Here is an 18,442-nt window from a genome sequence, read left to right as displayed (position 1 = left end):
GTACTTCGTTCAGTTGCGTATTGCTGACCAAATTCTAACGATATGTCAATAAATCAAATGTAATTTTGACTGATGGTTTTCAAACCTAACATGCTTCAAGATGACATCACTCTGAAGTACTGTGCAAAGAATGGCCAACATTAAGCCCCTAGGGGCGCTACAGGCCATGCCGAAATTCCCATTTTCTGGTCTAAAATGTTCTAATTTGGTACAATGGTACTACAGGCCAACAGGAACCCACAAACCAAGAATGGCCGACATTAAGCCACTAGGGAGCTAAAGGCCACGCCAAAATTCCCGTTTTCTGGTCAAAAATGTTCTAATTTGGTACATTGATACTACAGGCCAACAGGAACCCACAAACCAAGAATGGCCAACATTCACCCCTAGGGAGCGCTACAGGCCATGCCGAAATTCCCATTTTCTGGTCAAATATTTTCTAATTTTGTACATTGATACTACAGGCCAACAGGAACCCACAAACCAAGAATGGCCCACATTCGACCATAGGTGGCGCTACAGGCCATGCCCCAAAAAATATTTTCAAAGTGATACCATTTCCAAGCCATTTAACCAATTCTTCTGAAACTTGGTGTACATGCCTCATTTCTCATTGGGAACAAAAAGCCTCAAGGATCCATAAGGTCGGTATGGATTTTCCTGTACATTGAAAATGTTTAGTTTAGGATTCAGACAAAGACATGTTTTTGAATTCCTTAATTGGGAGGGTTTATCCCCAACCATCTACTGATCAATTTTAAATGATTTGCCATTTTGAGGAGGAATCCGCATTGCTGCTTGCAGCTATATTTATTATTATTATTATTATTCTTCTCCTTGAGCCCCAATAGCTCAAAAAGTCACTGGTCAAAAATTTTCTAAATTGGCACATTGATACTCCATGCCAACGGGTACCCCCAAACCAAGAATGGCCCACATTCGCCCATAGGTGGCGCTACAGGCCACGCCCAAAAAACAAAATTCAAAGTGATACAATTTCCACGCCATTTGTCCAAATCTTCTGAAATTTGGTGTACATGCCTCATTCCTCATGGGGAACAAAAAGCCTCAAGAACCCATAACTTCCGCCATGATGGATTTTCCCGTGCGTTGAAAATTTGCAAAACCTACAAAACTCTTCTTCTCCTGAACCGTAGCTCAATTGACTTGAAATTTGGTACACATGTGTAGAATGGACATCCTTGAAAGCGTTACTTAGGAAAAATGAATACGATACAAAATGGCTGAAAGGGCGTGTTTATGTAAATGTCCAAATTTTAACAATATATACATGTCAATAAATCAAATGTAATTTTGACTGATGGTTTTCAAACCTAACATGCTTAAAGATGACATCACTCTGAAGTACTGTGCAAAGAATGGCCATGCCAAAATTCCCATTTTCTGGTCAAAAATGTTCTAATTTGGTAAATTAATAGTACAGGCCAACAGGAATCCACAAACCAAGAATGACCGACATACACGCCACTAGGGGCACTACAGGACAAGCCAAAATTCCCATTTTCTGGTCAAAAATGTTCTAATTAGGTACAAGAATAGTACAGGCCAACAGGAATCCACAAACCAAGAATGACCGACATTAAGCCACTAGGGAGCACTACAGGACAAGCCAAAATTCCCATTTTCTGGTCAAAAATTTTCTAATTTGGTACTTTGATACTACAGGCCAACAGGAACCCATATACCAAGTGTGGCCCACATTAAGCCCTTAGAGAGCTACAGGCTACTCCAAAATTTAGTTTTCTGGTCAAAAGCGTTCTAATTTGGTACATTGATACTGCAGGTCAACAGGAACCCTCAAACCAAGAATGGCCAACATTAAGCCCCTAGGGAGCACTACAGGCCATGCCGAAATTCCCATTTTCTGGTCAAAAATGTTCTAATTTGGTACATTAATAGTACAGGCCAAAAGGAATCCACAAACCAAGAATGACCGACATTCACCACTAGGTGGCGCTAGAGGCCAAGCCGAAATTCCCATTTTCTGGTCAAAAAGTTATAATTTGGTACATTGATACTACAGGCCAACAGGAACCCACAAACCAAGTATGGCCCACATTCAGCCATTAGGGAGCTACAGGCCACTCCCAAAATTTCGTTTTCTGGTCAAAAATTTTCTAATATGGTACATTGATACTACTGGCCAACAGGAACCCACAAACAAAGAATGGCCAACATTAAGCCCCTAGGGAGCACTAGAGGCCACTTGAAATTCCCATTTTATGGTCAAAAATGTTCTAATTTGGTACATTGATACTACAGGTCAACAGGAACCCTCAAACCAAGAATGGCCAACATTCACCCCTAGAGGCGCTACAGGTAATTCCCAAAAGTCCCATTTTCTGGTCAAATATTTTCTAATTATGTACATTGATACTACAGGCCAACAGGAACCCACAAACCAAGAATGACCAACATTTGCCCATAGGAGGCTACAGGCCACGCCCCAAAAAATTTTTTCAAAGTGATACCATTTCCACGCCATTTAACCAATTCTTTTGAATCTTGGTGTACATGCCTCATTTCTCATTGGGAACAAAAACGCCTCAAGGATCCATAAGGTATGATGGATTTTCCTGTAGACTGCAAATGTTTCGTTTAGGATTCAGACAGAAATACATGTTTTTTGGATTCATCCATTGAGAGGGTTTAACCCCAACCCTCTACTGATCAATTTGAAATGATTTGCCATTTTGAGGAGGAATCCGCATTGCTGCTTGCAGCTATATTTAGATTCCTCCGTAGGAGGGAATCTATTGTAATTGATGGTTTTATTATTATTATTATTAGATTCCTCCGTAGGAGGGAATCTATTGTAATTGATGGTTTTATTATTATTATTATTATTATTATTATTATTATTATTATTATTATTATTATTCTTCTCCTTGAGCCCCAATAGCTCAAAAAGTCACTGGTCAAAAATTTTCTAAATTGGCACATTGATACTCCATGCCAACGGGTATCCCCAAACCAAGAATGGCCCACATTCGCCCATAGGTGGCGCTACAGGCCACGCCCAAAAAACAAAATTCAAAGTGATACAATTTCCACGCCATTTGTCCAAATCTTCTGAAATTTGGTGTACATGCCTCATTCCTCATGGGGAACAAAAAGCCTCAAGAACCCATAACTTCCGCCATGATGGATTTTCCCGTACGTTGAAAATTTGCGAAAACCTACAAAACTCTTCTTCTCCTGAACCGTAGCTCCAATTGACTTGAAATTTGGTACACATGTGTAGAATGGACATCCTTGAAAACGTTACTTAGGAAAAATGAATACCATACAAAATGGCTGAAAGGGCGTGTTTATGTAAATGTCCAAATTTTAACAATATATACGTGTCAATAAATCAAATGTAATTTTGACTGATGGTTTTTCAAACCTAACATGCTTAAAGATGACATCACGCTGAAGTACTGTGCAAAGAATGGCCATGCCAAAATTCCCATTTTCTGGTCAAAAATGTTCTAATTTGGTAAATTAATAGTACAGGCCAACAGGAATCCACAAACCAAGAATGACCGACATACGCCACTAGGGGCACTACAGGACAAGCCAAAATTCCCATTTTCTGGTCAAAAATGTTCTAATTCGGTACAAGAATAGTACAGGCCAACAGGAATCCACAAACCAAGAATGACCGACATTCAGCCACTAGGGAGCACTACAGGACAAGCCAAAATTCCCATTTTCTGGTCAAAAATTTTCTAATTTGGTACTTTGATACTACAGGCCAACAGGAACCCACATACCAAGTGTGGCCCACATTCAGCCCTTAGGGGCGCTACAGGCTACTCCAAAATTTCGTTTTCTGGTCAAAAGCGTTCTAATTTGGTACATTGATACTGCAGGTCAACAGGAACCCTCAAACCAAGAATGGCCAACATTCAGCCCCTAGGGAGCACTACAGGCCATGCCGAAATTCCCATTTTCTGGTCAAAAATGTTCTAATTTGGTACATTAATAGTACAGGCCAAAAGGAATCCACAAACCAAGAATGACCGACATTCACCACTAGGTGGCGCTAGAGGCCAAGCCGAAATTCCCATTTTCTGGTCAAAAAAGTTATAATTCGGTACATTGATACTACAGGCCAACAGGAACCCACAAACCAAGTATGGCCCACATTCAGCCATTAGGGAGCTACAGGCCACTCCCAAAATTTCGTTTTCTGGTCAAAAATTTTCTAATATGGTACATTGATACTACTGGCCAACAGGAACCCACAAACAAAGAATGGCCAACATTCGCCCCTAGGGGGCACTAGAGGCCACGCCGAAATTCCCATTTTATGGTCAAAAATGTTCTAATTTGGTACATTGATACTACAGGCCAACAGGAACCCTCAAACCAAGAATGGCCAACATTCACCCCTAGGGGGCGCTACAGGTAATTCCCAAAAGACCCATTTTCTGGTCAAATATTTTCTAATTATGTGCATTGATACTACAGGCCAACAGGAACCCACAAACCAAGAATGACCCACATTTGCCCATAGGAGGCGCTACAGGCCACGCCCCCAAAAAATATTTTCAAAGTGATACCATTTCCACGCCATTTAACCAATTCTTTTGAATCTTGGTGTACATGCCTCATTTCTCATTGGGAACAAAAACGCCTCAAGGATCCATAAGGTATGATGGATTTTCCTGTAGACTGAAAAAGTTTCGTTTAGGATTCAGACAGAAATACATGTTTTTTGGATTCATCCATTGAGAGGGTTTAACCCCAACCCTCTACTGATCAATTTGAAATGATTTGCCATTTTGAGGAGGAATCCGCATTGCTGCTTGCAGCTATATTTATTATTATTCTTCTTCTCCTTGAGCCCAAATAGCTCAAAAAGTCACTGGTCAAAAGTTTTCTAAATTGGCACATTGATAGTCCATGCCAACGGGTACCCCCAAACCAAGAATGGTCAACATTCGCCCATAGGTGGCGCTACAGGCCACGCCCAAAAAAAATATTTTCAAAGTGATACCATTTCCACGCCATTTGTCCAAATCTTCTGAAACTTGGTGTACATGCCTCATTTCTCATGGGGAACAAAAAAGCCTCAAGAACCCATAACTTCCGCCATGATGGATTTTCCCGTACGGTGAAAATTTGCGAAAACCTACAAAACTCTTCTTCTCCTGAACCGTAGCTCCAATTGACTTGAAATTTGGTACACATGTGTAGAATTGAAGTCTTTGAAAACGTTACTTAGGAAAAATGAATACGATACAAAATGGCTGAAAGGGGCGTGTTTATGTAAATGTCCAAATTTTAACAATATATACGTGTCAATAAATCAAATGTAATTTTGACTGATGGTTTTTCAAACCTAACATGCTTCAAGATGACATCACTCTGAAGTACTGTGCAAAGAATGGCCAACATTCAGCCCCTAGGGGCGCTACAGGCCATGCCGAAATTCCCATTTTCTGGTCTAAAATGTTCTAATTTGGTACAATGGTACTACAGGCCAACAGGAACCCACAAACCAAGAATGGCCGACATTCAGCCACTAGGGAGCTTAAAGGCCACGCCAAAATTCCCGTTTTCTGGTCAAAAATGTTCTAATTTGGTACATTGATACTACAGGCCAACAGGAACCAACAAACCAAGAATGGCCAACATTCACCCCTAGGGGGCGCTACAGGCCATGCCGAAATTCCCATTTTCTGGTCAAAAATTTTCTAATTTTGTACATTGATACTACAGGCCAACAGGAACCCACAAACCAAGAATGGCCCACATTCGACCATAGGTGGCGCTACAGGCCATGCCCCAAAAAAATATTTTCAAAGTGATACCATTTCCAAGCCATTTAACCAATTCTTCTGAAACTTGGTGTACATGCCTCATTTCTCATTGGGAACAAAAAAGCCTCAAGGATCCATAAGGTCCGGTATGGATTTTCCTGTACATTGAAAATGTTTCGTTTAGGATTCAAACAAAGACATGTTTTTGAATTCCTTAATTGGGAGGGTTTATCCCCAACCATCTACTGATCAATTTTAAATGATTTGCCATTTTGAGGAGGAATCCGCATTGCTGCTTGCAGCTATATTTATTCAATTGTAATTCTGTATTTTTTGTGTCAGGATCATGAGTGAGTTTATTTTTAGAATCGCTTCAGTTTGATTTGTCAGTGAGTTGAACACGAGAATCGCTTCAGTTTGATTTGTCAGTGAGTTGAACTCGAGAATCGCTTCAGTTTGATTCGTCAGTGAGTTGAACTCGAGAATCGCTTCGGTTTGATTTGTCAGTGAGTTGAACTCGACAATCGCTTTTTTTTAATTTTTTTTATTAAATATCACAAAGCATAAAAGCAATACAGATAAACATGGAAAAAAAAACAAACAAAGAAGACAAAGATACACAAATACAACTAATTTGCCAGGGTAAGGAAAAAAACAAAAACAAAAACCAGGACAATACAGTGCATTTACTTTAAGAGGACACAAAGGATGAATATAGAGATACAGTTTTCAATGCTTTGGGATTAACAGAGCTTTGGATAGTTTCCATGTAATTGTCTAGATCATTTTTAAACAGAGAAAAGAGAGGTTTAGAGCCAGTATATTTTTGCTTATGTATGTGAAATTTAGCTAGAAGGAAACACAAATTAATTATGTAATATTGTCCTGTTTTCTCTTTTGAGAAGTCAAACAAACCAAAGAAGACATCTTTAAAGCAGAAAGAAAAGTCACTTACAAAATAAGATTGGATAAACATTAACAAATCTGACCAAAATTTCTCTGTGTGGGTACATTGCCAAAACAAGTGAGTGACATCTTCCTCAGGAGCGTGACAAAAACAGCAATTCACTTCAATGTCTGTCTATCTCCCAAGGAAGATGTTGGTTGGGTAACATTTGTGAATTAATTTAAATGTTATTTCTTTTACTTTATTTGTAAGCAGATACTTATGAGACAAAGACCAAACTTTTTCCCACGGTAAATTCTCTACAATATTATTCCAGTATGGTATTACATAAGGAATTGTCATTATCTCTTTCTGGAAGAGAGCTCTGATTTTATAATTATTTTTTTGTTGCTCTACAGAAAAGCATACATTTCCGATCATTGTGTCAGTCAGGTTCAAAGAGTAAGTATATGGCCATGGAAATGTAGAACCTTGCAAAAGAAAAGATACCCCAGAGGGAATTGCATTAAAAACAATTGCATATTCATTAACAGTTATAGGAATTTTGTATTTCTGTAAAAAATCTAAATAGTTGTAAAGTCTACCCTGTGAATTAAAAAGCTGACCAACTAAAAGAAGATCGTTTTTGAACCAGATGTCAAAAAAAAGTGATTTATTCTTGTAGAGAATATCCTTATTGTTCCATAAGAAATATCTGTGTGGGGAAAAGTTGTGCTTGTATATTAGGGACCATGCCAAAAGCATCTGCTTATGAAAATTAGAGAGTTTGATAGGGATCTTTGTAACATTATAGTTACAAAGTAGGAGAAAATTCAGGCCACCTACTTTTGAGAAAATATAATTAGGGATAATATTCCAAAGTGAAGATGGATTATTAAGTGAATTTTTAAGCCAATTGATTTTAAGTGTTGTTTAAGGTAGTAAAATCTATAAACTCCACTCCCCCCTGTTTTAATGGATTCATCAGTACTGATTTTCTAATGAAGTGGGTTTTATTTTTCCAAACAAAATTATTTAACATGCTATCAACCTTTTTTAATGTCCCTTTATCAACGTCCAAGGAGAGAGCCGCATACGTTAGTCTCGACAATCCTTCAGCTTTAGAGAGTAAAACTCTTCCTCTAATCGACAAGTCTCTCTGCAGCCAAGAATTGAGTTTCCTTTGGGTTTTCATTATTAGAGGATCGAAATTTAGTTGACATCTTGTTTTTTGGTCTTTATTAATTACAATTCCTAAGTATGTAACTTGATCTTTTACAGGGATATTGCATATAGAGGGAACATTACAGCTTTTAATTGACATTAACTCACATTTGTTAATATTTAGAAAAGGAATCAATCCGTCTTAAAGCTAAAGGGATTTGAGAGGCATCATTCAAAAACAAAGTGGTGTCATCAGCCAGCTGGCTAATAATAATTTGTCTATCGCCAATTGTAATAGCTTGTAAATTACTACTGGAAATATGTATAGCTAAAAATTGTGAGGCAAGCAAGAATAAATATGGAGATATAGGACAGCCTTGTCTTACTCCACGTGACAAATCGAATCTTGGTGAGGTTCCGAATTTTAATTTAATAACACTATTATTATTTCTATACAATGTCCTAATGGGGCATCATTCAAAAACAAAGTGGTGTCATCAGCCAGCTGGCTAATAATAATTTGTCTATCGCCAATTGTAATAGCTTGTAAATTACTACTGGAAATATGTATAGCTAAAAATTGTGAGGCAAGCAAGAATAAATATGGAGATATAGGACAGCCTTGTCTTACTCCACGTGACAAATCGAATCTTGGTGAGGTTCCGAATTTTAATTTAATAACACTATTATTATTTCTATACAATGTCCTAATGGCTCTAAAAAAGAATCTCTAAACCCAAATTTGGTAAGGGCTTGAAATATGAAATTATGCTCAAGTGAGTCAAAGGCTTTGTAGAAGTCTAGGAAAAGCAAATAACTATCACTGGGGATGAGATCCTCATAATCTAACATATCTAGGACTAATCTTATATTATTCGTAATGTGACGTTTTCCCATAAAACCTGATTGTGATTCATCGATAATACAATTAAGGACATCTTTAATTCTTTTTGCTAAAATTAATGCTAGAATTTTGTAATCATTATTCAAGAAGGTTATCGGTCTCCAATTTTCTAAACATTCTTTATCTTTATTGGGTTTTGGTATCAAAGTGATGACCCCTTGAGTCATCGTTGGTGGAAGTGTTTCCGATTCCAAACTTTCCTCAAAAACTTTTAGTAAGAAAGGAGATAAGCTCTCTGCGAACATCTTGTATAACTCAGAGGTTAAACCATCACAGCCGGGACTTTTGTTATTTTTTAAACTCTTAATAGCCTGTAGAATTTCTGATTGGGATATAACATTATCACAAGCTTCTTTATCTTCTAAAGGAATAACTTTATTTTGATTAACAGATTCAAAAAAAGATTTGGCTGAATTGTCACAATATCTTGATGTATACAAGATATTATAAAATTTGGAGCAAAAAGAAGCTATTTCCCTAGGATTCTCGATAACATTACAATTTGTACAGAGACGATCAACAGAAACATTCATAGCATTGGATCTTTCCAACCTAAAAAAATAGGCTGAATTTTGCTCTCCTTCTTCCAGCCATTTTTTCCTGGATCTAATATAGGCTCCTTTAGCTTTGGATCTATAGAGGTCATCTACTTTACTTTGTAGTTTGGAATATTCAATGCTTTGAATATCTGTCAATGGTTCCTTAAATGATATAGCAGATAGTTGTGAAAGAACTTCATCCTCTATTAGTCTATTTTGTTTTGCTATATTACTTCCAAATTTTCTTAAGAATTTCCCTAATTCATATTTTAAAAGCTCCCAGTTACGTCCATAAGCTTTTTGTGATTTAGCTCTTTCCCAGTAAATTTGAATTAGCTCAATAATCTGTTGTTTGGCCCTTTCATATTTAAGGAGGGCGCTATTTAATTTCCAGAACGATGGTTTGCAGGCATTAATTGCGATATTTTGCGATAACTTAACTAAAATGTAAATGGCATTATGGTCAGTCAGTGGGCTGTTACTAATATTAATAGAGATATTATTGGTACTTAATGTTTTAGATATCAACCAATAATCAATTCTGGACTGCCTTGAACGGTCTTTGTTACTCCAGGTGTACTGTATTACACCTGGATACAGTTCTCTCCAAATGTCAACTAAATCAAATTTATCCAAAAATGCTACAAGATTTGAGTTTGGGGAAATTGCTTTTCTTGGAGGGTGCCTATCTAGTGTAACAGAGTTAGAAATGTAAGTTAGTGTTTGTATGTGATTTTCACCGTAATTAAACAGCTGTATTGAGTTTGGTGTTTTGGAGCCCCCCTTTGGAGAAATGGTGTACTGCAGCTCTGCTGCGTTTTGTCCTTGTGTTGTTGCCGTACCCGATCAGAAGTAGTATGCTTTACATTGGGTAGGTTGACTGTATAAAGCACTTTCCACTTTGTTTTAATGATGTAACTGTAAAATGTTGTTTAAGTTGAAAACTTCGACATATCACCTGTGTTATATTACTTTACATGTATTGTTAAGATTTGGGTGTAATTCTAGCAACTTAGAGAAAGTTTATTTATGCTTTCATTATGACCACGAGTTCATACACACTTGAGTCTTACGTGACTAGCTGTAAACTCCGCTAGCAATTTTCCATGTATTCAGTGTATTTCTTTTATTTTGTATGTGCAGATGCTGTTTTATGTACACCAGTGCCTGAAGGCATGTTTTGTGTTCTGATTTTCCAAAGGTATGTTGCTCCATATGTTAAATGTGAATTAGTTACAGAATGAGGAAATATTTTCCTGTGTATTTTTCTTAAGTTTATTTTATCCCTGTCTAGTATGCTAAAGGTGTATCCTTCTGTATGAATGTTTCTTTTTGTAATAATTTACAACAGAAGATCAGAAGTGGTATGCTTTACATTGGATGCTGTTTTATGTACACCAGTGCCTGAAGGCATGTTTTGTGTTCTGATTTTCCAAAGGAATAAATGTGAGAAAAGCCAGTTTTGGTCTCAGTCCCTTCACCGCCTGACCACAGTTACACTAGCATGTTATTCATTGCTATGTTAAAATCACCACCTAAAATCAGAAAAGCAGAAGGATATTTGCCTAAAGCATATGAAAGTTTTTGATCTAGGGTGTTAAAGAAAGCACAGTTTTCTGTAACAGAGTTGTAACCATAGATATTGACAATAATCAATATAAAATGATTGACAACAACAACCATTAGCAAGAAGTGACCTGAAGGATCAATACTGGTTTCCAAAATGTTACCATTAAAATTATACCTCATAATCCCTACTCCAGCAGAATGTTCTGACCCATGTGACAACCAAATATCATTGCCCCACTGTGACCTCCAAAATTTGGCATCTTTAGAAGTAGAGTGACTTTCCTGGAAAAAACAGAAATCTACTTTGTGCCTCTTAGAAAATAAAAATAAAGCCTTCCTTTTGATATTGTTTTTCAAACCCCTGGCATTTAAAGAAAATAAAGACAAAGACATAAAAAAATTGAACAAGAGTATATAATATTTGAAGAACTAGGTATGAAACAGGATACCAATTAGAACATAAAGAACTAGAATAATAATAAAAAAATGCAGTAGTTTGCCTGACTCTGCAGCATTATATATAACCAGCAGTAACGAGTACAAGGGCATGAGTAAAAGTCTTTTTCGTTTAGTTTCTTTTAACCCTTTTGTCTGTTCTATCTCACTTTCGTTCCTCTTTCAGTCATCAAGTTTTTGGTACCTTACTTCTTCAGAACGAGCACTCTCATTGATAGAGAGGTATGGATTCAAAAGTAAAAATTCCAAATAAATTCCAAATAAAATAATACAATTGCGTTAAAGATCCAGCATGTGCATTAAGATCAAATGAGCAACGCTAAGTACTACAAAAAGTCTATCCATTCTGTCTGAAGAAGAAAAAAATATATATTTATATAATTCTGAAGCAGTTCGTGCCTACCTGAGAGTACCACAGAGTGGTGTGCTGAAGCATCAACGAGGATGCCACAGCATCATTCAGCCTGGCTGATCATTTGCAGAAATCTTTTTACCATCAACATATGCAAACGGCCCTCTGAAGCCTGCTCTCTTCCCCTCCTTTCTTGCTCGTTCCACTAGTGGCCAAAGTTTGTTCCTGGCGTCTTTGGTGCTTTGCGTTAAGTCTTCAAAAATTCAGATTTTCCTCTCTTTGAGAATGGCCGCGGTTCTGGCATCCCTCCAGATTTTATCTCGAACATTGCGTGACAGAAACTGCACGATGATGCGACGGCTTGTGCGAGCTCCTTCAGAGCGCGGGCTCAGTCTGTGGGCGATGTCGAGCGTGTAGACAAGCTTGTCTGCGATCTCCGGAGAAACTTTGCCGAATAGGTCGATTAGAATTTTCGGGACATCTTCTCCTCGCTGCTCCTGAATACCGGACACTCGCAGATTCCACCTTCTTTTATAGGCATCCAACTCCTCGCATTTATCACGAAGCACGCAGTTTTCCTTTTCCAATGATTCCACCCTGTTCTGTAACAAGCTCACCTTGCTTGAAACCTCTTCAATTTGATTGCTCATAAACTCAAGCGCCTCAGTCACACTGTTTAACGAGGCCGTATTGACTTGCACGGACGTCTCGAGAGATTGCATTCGATTCATAAATTCCAGTTGCATTTTTTCAACTCTCTCCAAAACTTCCATCAGGTTCGAACTGGAGACCATCTGAATATCCGACGCCACTCTTTCACCCATTTTTGATTTTTTGGCAGGCTGTCAAGGAGTTTCAGGTAGGGAAACTTTACATCCTGCATTCTTAGCGTCATTCACCTTGAACGAGGCATCCAGAGATTTCCTTGCGTATGAATGCATGGCACCTCGAGTAGGCTTATCTTCTTCCATCGCGCTCGTTAGAAAAACGAAAGAACGAACAAAGACTTTCTCAAATCAGTAAATAAATTATTACATTATGCCCTATTACTTATTAAGTATTTTGTTAATAATATAACGAATGCAGAGCCTCGGCACAGGTATGTTACTCAGACGCCATCTTGGCCCCTGATCCCAACTCGACAATCGCTTGGGAATGATTTGTCAGCGAGTTGAGCTCGACAATCGCTTCAGTTTGATTAGTCAGTGAGTTGAACTCGACAATCGCTTCGGTTTGATTCGTCAGTGAGTTGACCTCGAGAATCGCTTCAGTTTGATTCGTCAGTGAGTTGAACTCGAGAATCGCTTCAGTTTGATTCGTTATTGATTTGATGTAGGGTTTTTTTTGTGAAATGGAAGAACCATAGATATAAACGCATTGTGCTATTTTACAAATTTGGCAGTCTGTTTCATAAAACAAGTGTATCATGTGCTTAAAAAGAATTTTTGGGGAGCTGTTTGTCTTATGAATGATAACTGTACATCCACGTTAATCAGATATGGCTGCGTTCATTTTCGTTTCGTGTTGACCGCGTATTTGAGCAGACATGTTAATCGTATTAGATGTCCGTGTCATAAAATAAACGTATTGTGCTTAAATACTTAATGAGTAGGCCTAACTGTTATAATGAGTACTGTAAACTTTTTTTTTTTATATGCATGCTAATTAAAATGTCTCTTCCTGTATGTATGATTAATTTAGCATGAACATTATCGTGTTTTTAATTTATTTGGACAAGTAGAAAGCCTATTCGCTGCCCATATTATGAATACAATTGAATAGAACTGCTGGTTTTTTTTTAGGCTAAACTGTCATTTCTTTTTCCTTATTTTCTTAGATTGATCACTGAGCTTTACATCTTGAGCAATTCTTGAGGTTAGTGTCATTATTTGGTATATAAACAATATTATCTCACAATTGATGAAGTGAATTTTATCAGATAGGATACAAATCTTCTATCTTATCCATGCGATGTGCAAATGCAGTCTAATAGACAAGTCTAATAGACCATATTATAGGTTAATATTAATCAAACAACAATGTTGTCAAGAAGAGAATGGCACTAAATGTGCCCTTTGCTGCATAACTATTAGTAGCTTTTAGCTAAGATATAAATAAGATTTTATTGCATTGAATCACTATTAATGTATAGACACTAATAATCACACTGATTTTATTAATAATTAAAATTATTTTGTTTTGCATTATATAACTTTAGTTTTTATATAAAAATGGTTTAATTGCTGTAATTATTGAAAAAGTTAATTCACTATTTTATTACTGCCAGTAAGCAATAAAGCAATATTTACTAAATAATTATTTCAAGTATTCATAATGAGACTTAAAATGTTTTGTTTTATGGTCTTCCAGGAAAGGAGAAAGTCTGGTTTAAGTGATGCTATCATATTTTTTTTCCTTATTACTATCATTATACTTGATTAATATGTCTCTTTTCTCTTCAAATTGTTTTTTTTTTTTAAGTTTCCTGTGGTTTGTGTGTTCAACAGTCAGCAGTTACCAATACTTTTACTGGATAAAAACAACAACTTCTACAAACCCTTTTTGTTGAATTTGTTACTAGATTTTTTTTCCCCTTCTCTCTCTCTGTGTTTTTCAATTCTCTGACACAGCGGTTACTTTATACATCGCCAAAAAAATTATTCTCAAAGTTGAAGCTTTTTCTAACAATACTGACTTATTTGCCTGTATTCTTTTTCTCATACTGTCGGATTAGCTATATTTACACTACATTGTATTTGCTATTTTAGTTGTTTAACTGTTTGTTTTCATTATACTTCATATTATAATAAACATGTTTTTGGTGAAATCTCTTTTTGAAAGATGTATATAACATTGCTATTTCTTACAAAATTATACAGTTTATAATCAAGTATTATGTTTTTATTACCAAACTGTTTTTACCTTTTAGGAATTTAAAGGATGCCAAGAAAAGGTAGGCGATCCCTGGCTCAAAAACTTCGTTGGGTGAAGCTAGACCTTGCAGATGAACAGACCAGCCTGTCTAATATTAATGAGGTACTATTAACAATATGTCAATATGTTTGCCTTGGATTTACATGATTTTTCATGCAATGTTCATAGTAAAAATTAAAGGGTTCACTCAAAAATTATAATTGCCTCACCCACAGGTGGTTTCAAACTTGTATGACTTTTTTTGTGGAACACAAATATTTAAGTGTGTTAAAGGCTTAGTTATGTGTAATTATAATTATTTATTGGATAGTTATACAATATTATGGAATTTATTTTGAAAATGTTTGCTGATGAACAATATTGTTGTGATATGTTAACATTATGGTCAGCGGTATAATTAGACTAAATCATTATTTACAGATTGGACAAGCATGCATCATTCAAGATTCAGCTCCATTTTGTGATGGCCAACAGGCAGAAGATGGTGACGATGCACCCAGAGTTTTATTGGTGCAGGCTTCTCATTGCCAGAATGATGCAAGGTATAATTTTTTCTCAAGAAATCATCAGTGCACATGTGTAGCTCTTACATTCTTAGCCTATCACAGTCAGGGAATCCAGTTCAAGATGCCTGACCTCGACAGAGCTCTAGAAGAGGGAGACGCTTTGTATGTTGGCATTAAGATGCAGCTTAAGACTGAAAAAAGGTTTCGAGACGATCACCTGAGCTTGCTTGAATTGCCACCGAGCATTACAACATTTAGCCATGAATACAATGTGCAGAAGTCAGAAGTGATGATGGGATTCCTGAGAGAGGTAGCGGACACTGAAATGGAAGCTTGGTGGCTACCTTTTTGTGAAAGACTTCAGTGTCTCTCAACAGATGTCAGCCATGCACTACTCATTGTTCCTCCAGAATGTATTGCTATGTTCAGAGACCGATTTGGAAGATATGGATACTTTGACTCGCACTCAAGAACTTCTGAAGCTTTTCCCCATCCTACTGGTAGTGGACGAGCTGTTATGTTAACTTTCACCCACCTGAATGACATGATTGACAGATTACTCTTGGTCTTCCAGAATCGTGGTTCTAAGACCACGTATGAATTCATGGCTGTATCATTCAAAACTGAGCAACAACCTAACGAACAGTGTGCATCATCAACATATGTACCGGAACCACAAACAACCGTTGGACCCAAAATCCCACGTAATATTGTTTCTACAGCTGTGACAGGACCACAAACAAGTGTTGGAGCCAATATCCCAATGGACCGGGATGACATGGCTGTGAAAAAAACAAGCAAGGAGCGAAGAAGAAAAGAAAGACGTAAAACAATTGCAATTCAAAAGCAATGTGGAGGATCCGAGGACACAACTGCAGCTTGTGTAGTCAGAGAACAGAAAAGAAAGGATTATGAAAAAGACAGATATGCCACCTGTTTACAATTTCGAATGAACAAGAGAAGGTATGATGAAGATCTTCAGGTCAGAAGAAGAAAGAAAAACTACATGATCAAAAAGTACAACACCGATCCTGTCTTTCAGAGGAAAAAGAAAGACTACATGGGAAGGAGGTACAACACCGATCCTGTCTTTCAGAGGAAAAAGAAAGACTACATGGGAAGGAGGTACAACACTGATCCTGTCTTTCAGAGGAAAAAGAAAGACTACATGGTCAGGAGGTACAAGACCGATGCTGTTTTCCAGAAGAAAGTATGGTCACGAGATATGCAAATGACTCAGAGTTTAGAGCCCATCATATACTACATTGTACTCTTCATAAGAAACAGAAATGTGTAAATGATGCTGGATTCCACATTCTTCATAAGTTGCGGTGTGCATCAAAGATCAGAAGGAAATATAGACCATACCTCCGTTCCTGCCAGGACACTCCCCATATTGATGCTATAAACCAGCTTGTGTCAAACAACTTGATGCATACAGCCATATCTGCATTTCATCTTCAAATTCAGCAAGGACCTACACATGTCTGCACAGTTTGCCACCGAACTTTGTTTCCAAATCAAGTCAAGATATGCAACCGACAGCGATATGACAAAAATGTACATGTTGCATCATTTTGCTTAACCGGGAAATACATTCATGCCTGTGACAGCACCTGCACGGATCCTTGTTCAATTCCAGAGAACAGGCAACAGGAATGGATCTGCTACACTTGTGACAGTCATCTTTTGAGAGGACACATGCCTTCCATTGCAGTGGCAAACAATCTTGAACTGGCACATATCCCTACAGAATTGTATGAATTAAATGTGCTTGAAAGACAGCTCATTGCTAAATTCTTACCATTTGCAAAAATTGTTGCGTTGCCCAAAGGACAACAAAGAGCGGTGCGTGGTGCTGTTGTCTGTGTACCCTCTGAAGTGGAGACAACAGTCAGCTGTCTGCCAAGACCTAGTAGTGAATCCCAGCTACTGCAGGTGAAGCTAAGAAGACACATCAATTACAAAGGATACCAGCATTTCCATACAGTGAATATGCAAAATGTGCTTGCAGCTTTGTCTAAATTGAAAGACATGCATTCTGAATACAAAAACATCTCCATAAACCAAAACGCAACTTTTGGAAATCACCTTGATGAAGGCCTTGATCAAATAGAAGTGCTACAAGAAGACACAGTTGCTGAGCAGGAAGTGAGTGTAGAAGTTGCTGAGCAGGAAGTGAGTGTAGAAGAAAAGGATGAACTGGTCTCACTCTAGACACTTGTCTAGAGTGAGACCAGACTAGAAAGGATGAACTGGTCTCACTCTAGACACTTGTCTAGAGTGAGACCAGACTAGAAAGGATGACCTGGTCTCACTCTAGACACTTGTATGCAGCCATCTGACATCGGACAGGAGATCTTATCGTATGGTGAGGGAATATTCAGCATTGCACCTGCACAAGGAAAAAAGTCTGTTGGGTTTTTCAAAATCCCCAAACTCGAAGCCATGGCATGGCCAAGTTACATTATCTTCAAGCATGTACTTTAATGCAAGGCTGTTCTGTGTGGATTCTCGTTTTGCAAAAGACCAGAGTTACCTTTTCTTTGCACAATTTGTGACGGAAACACACCTTGCCAGAAACAGCATGTCCATCCAGTTGCGAAAAGGAAGGCCTATTACAAGAGATGGACGAAGAATCTCCAACAAGTTACTTCAAGATAACCGTGAAGTTGAAAGACTGGTTAACAACAGAGATGCTACACGGTTCATGCAACCCCTGAGAGGCAGTCCAGCTTACTGGGAGAAAGTACTGCGAGATCTACAGGCCGTGATCAGACAGTTAGGAACACCTACCTTTTTTTGCACATTCAGCGCAGCTGAAATGCGATGGCCTGAAGTAATAATGGCAATCAAAGCTCAACAAGTTGAAGTTGACTTTTTAGAGGTTGATTGGACAACGAAATGCGAAATAATCCAAAGCAACCCTGTCACTGTCATGCGCATGTTTGAGAAACGAGTAAATGCACTAATGACTCATCTGCTGTTGTCGCCTGCCCAGCCCATTGGTGAAGTTGAGGATTACTTCTACCGAGTTGAGTATCAAGCCAGAGGGAGTCCACACATTCATTTACTGGCTTGGGTAAAGGATGCACCTGAGTTTGAAAAAGAATCCGACAAGGTTGTGTGTGCCTTTGTTGACCATTATATAACGTGTCAGTTGCCCAACTCTGAAGCTGATCCTGAGCTTCATAAAATTGTCTCTTGAGGTTCAGCTTCACAGTAGAAACCACTCTAAATCATGCAAGAATGGAAACATATTGTGTAGATATGGGTTCCCTAAACTACCTATGTCAGGAACTAGGATTACTCGGCCACGACCACCACGTCCTAATGAAGAGGAAGCCGAAGCCCATAA

General features: G+C 37.8%; 1 protein-coding gene across 3 annotated transcripts in view; it reads right to left on the bottom strand.

The window, feature by feature from the left end:
* gdf11 (growth differentiation factor 11) overlaps positions 1 to 18,442 on the bottom strand; it is a 175,969-nt gene that overhangs the window by 88,836 nt on the left and 68,691 nt on the right. The window lies entirely within an intron of this gene.

Source organism: Xyrauchen texanus, chromosome 32 (genome assembly GCF_025860055.1).
Source record: "Xyrauchen texanus isolate HMW12.3.18 chromosome 32, RBS_HiC_50CHRs, whole genome shotgun sequence".
Classification (NCBI taxonomy): domain Eukaryota; kingdom Metazoa; phylum Chordata; class Actinopteri; order Cypriniformes; family Catostomidae; genus Xyrauchen; species Xyrauchen texanus.
This window is presented reverse-complemented; position numbering and strand designations above follow the sequence as displayed.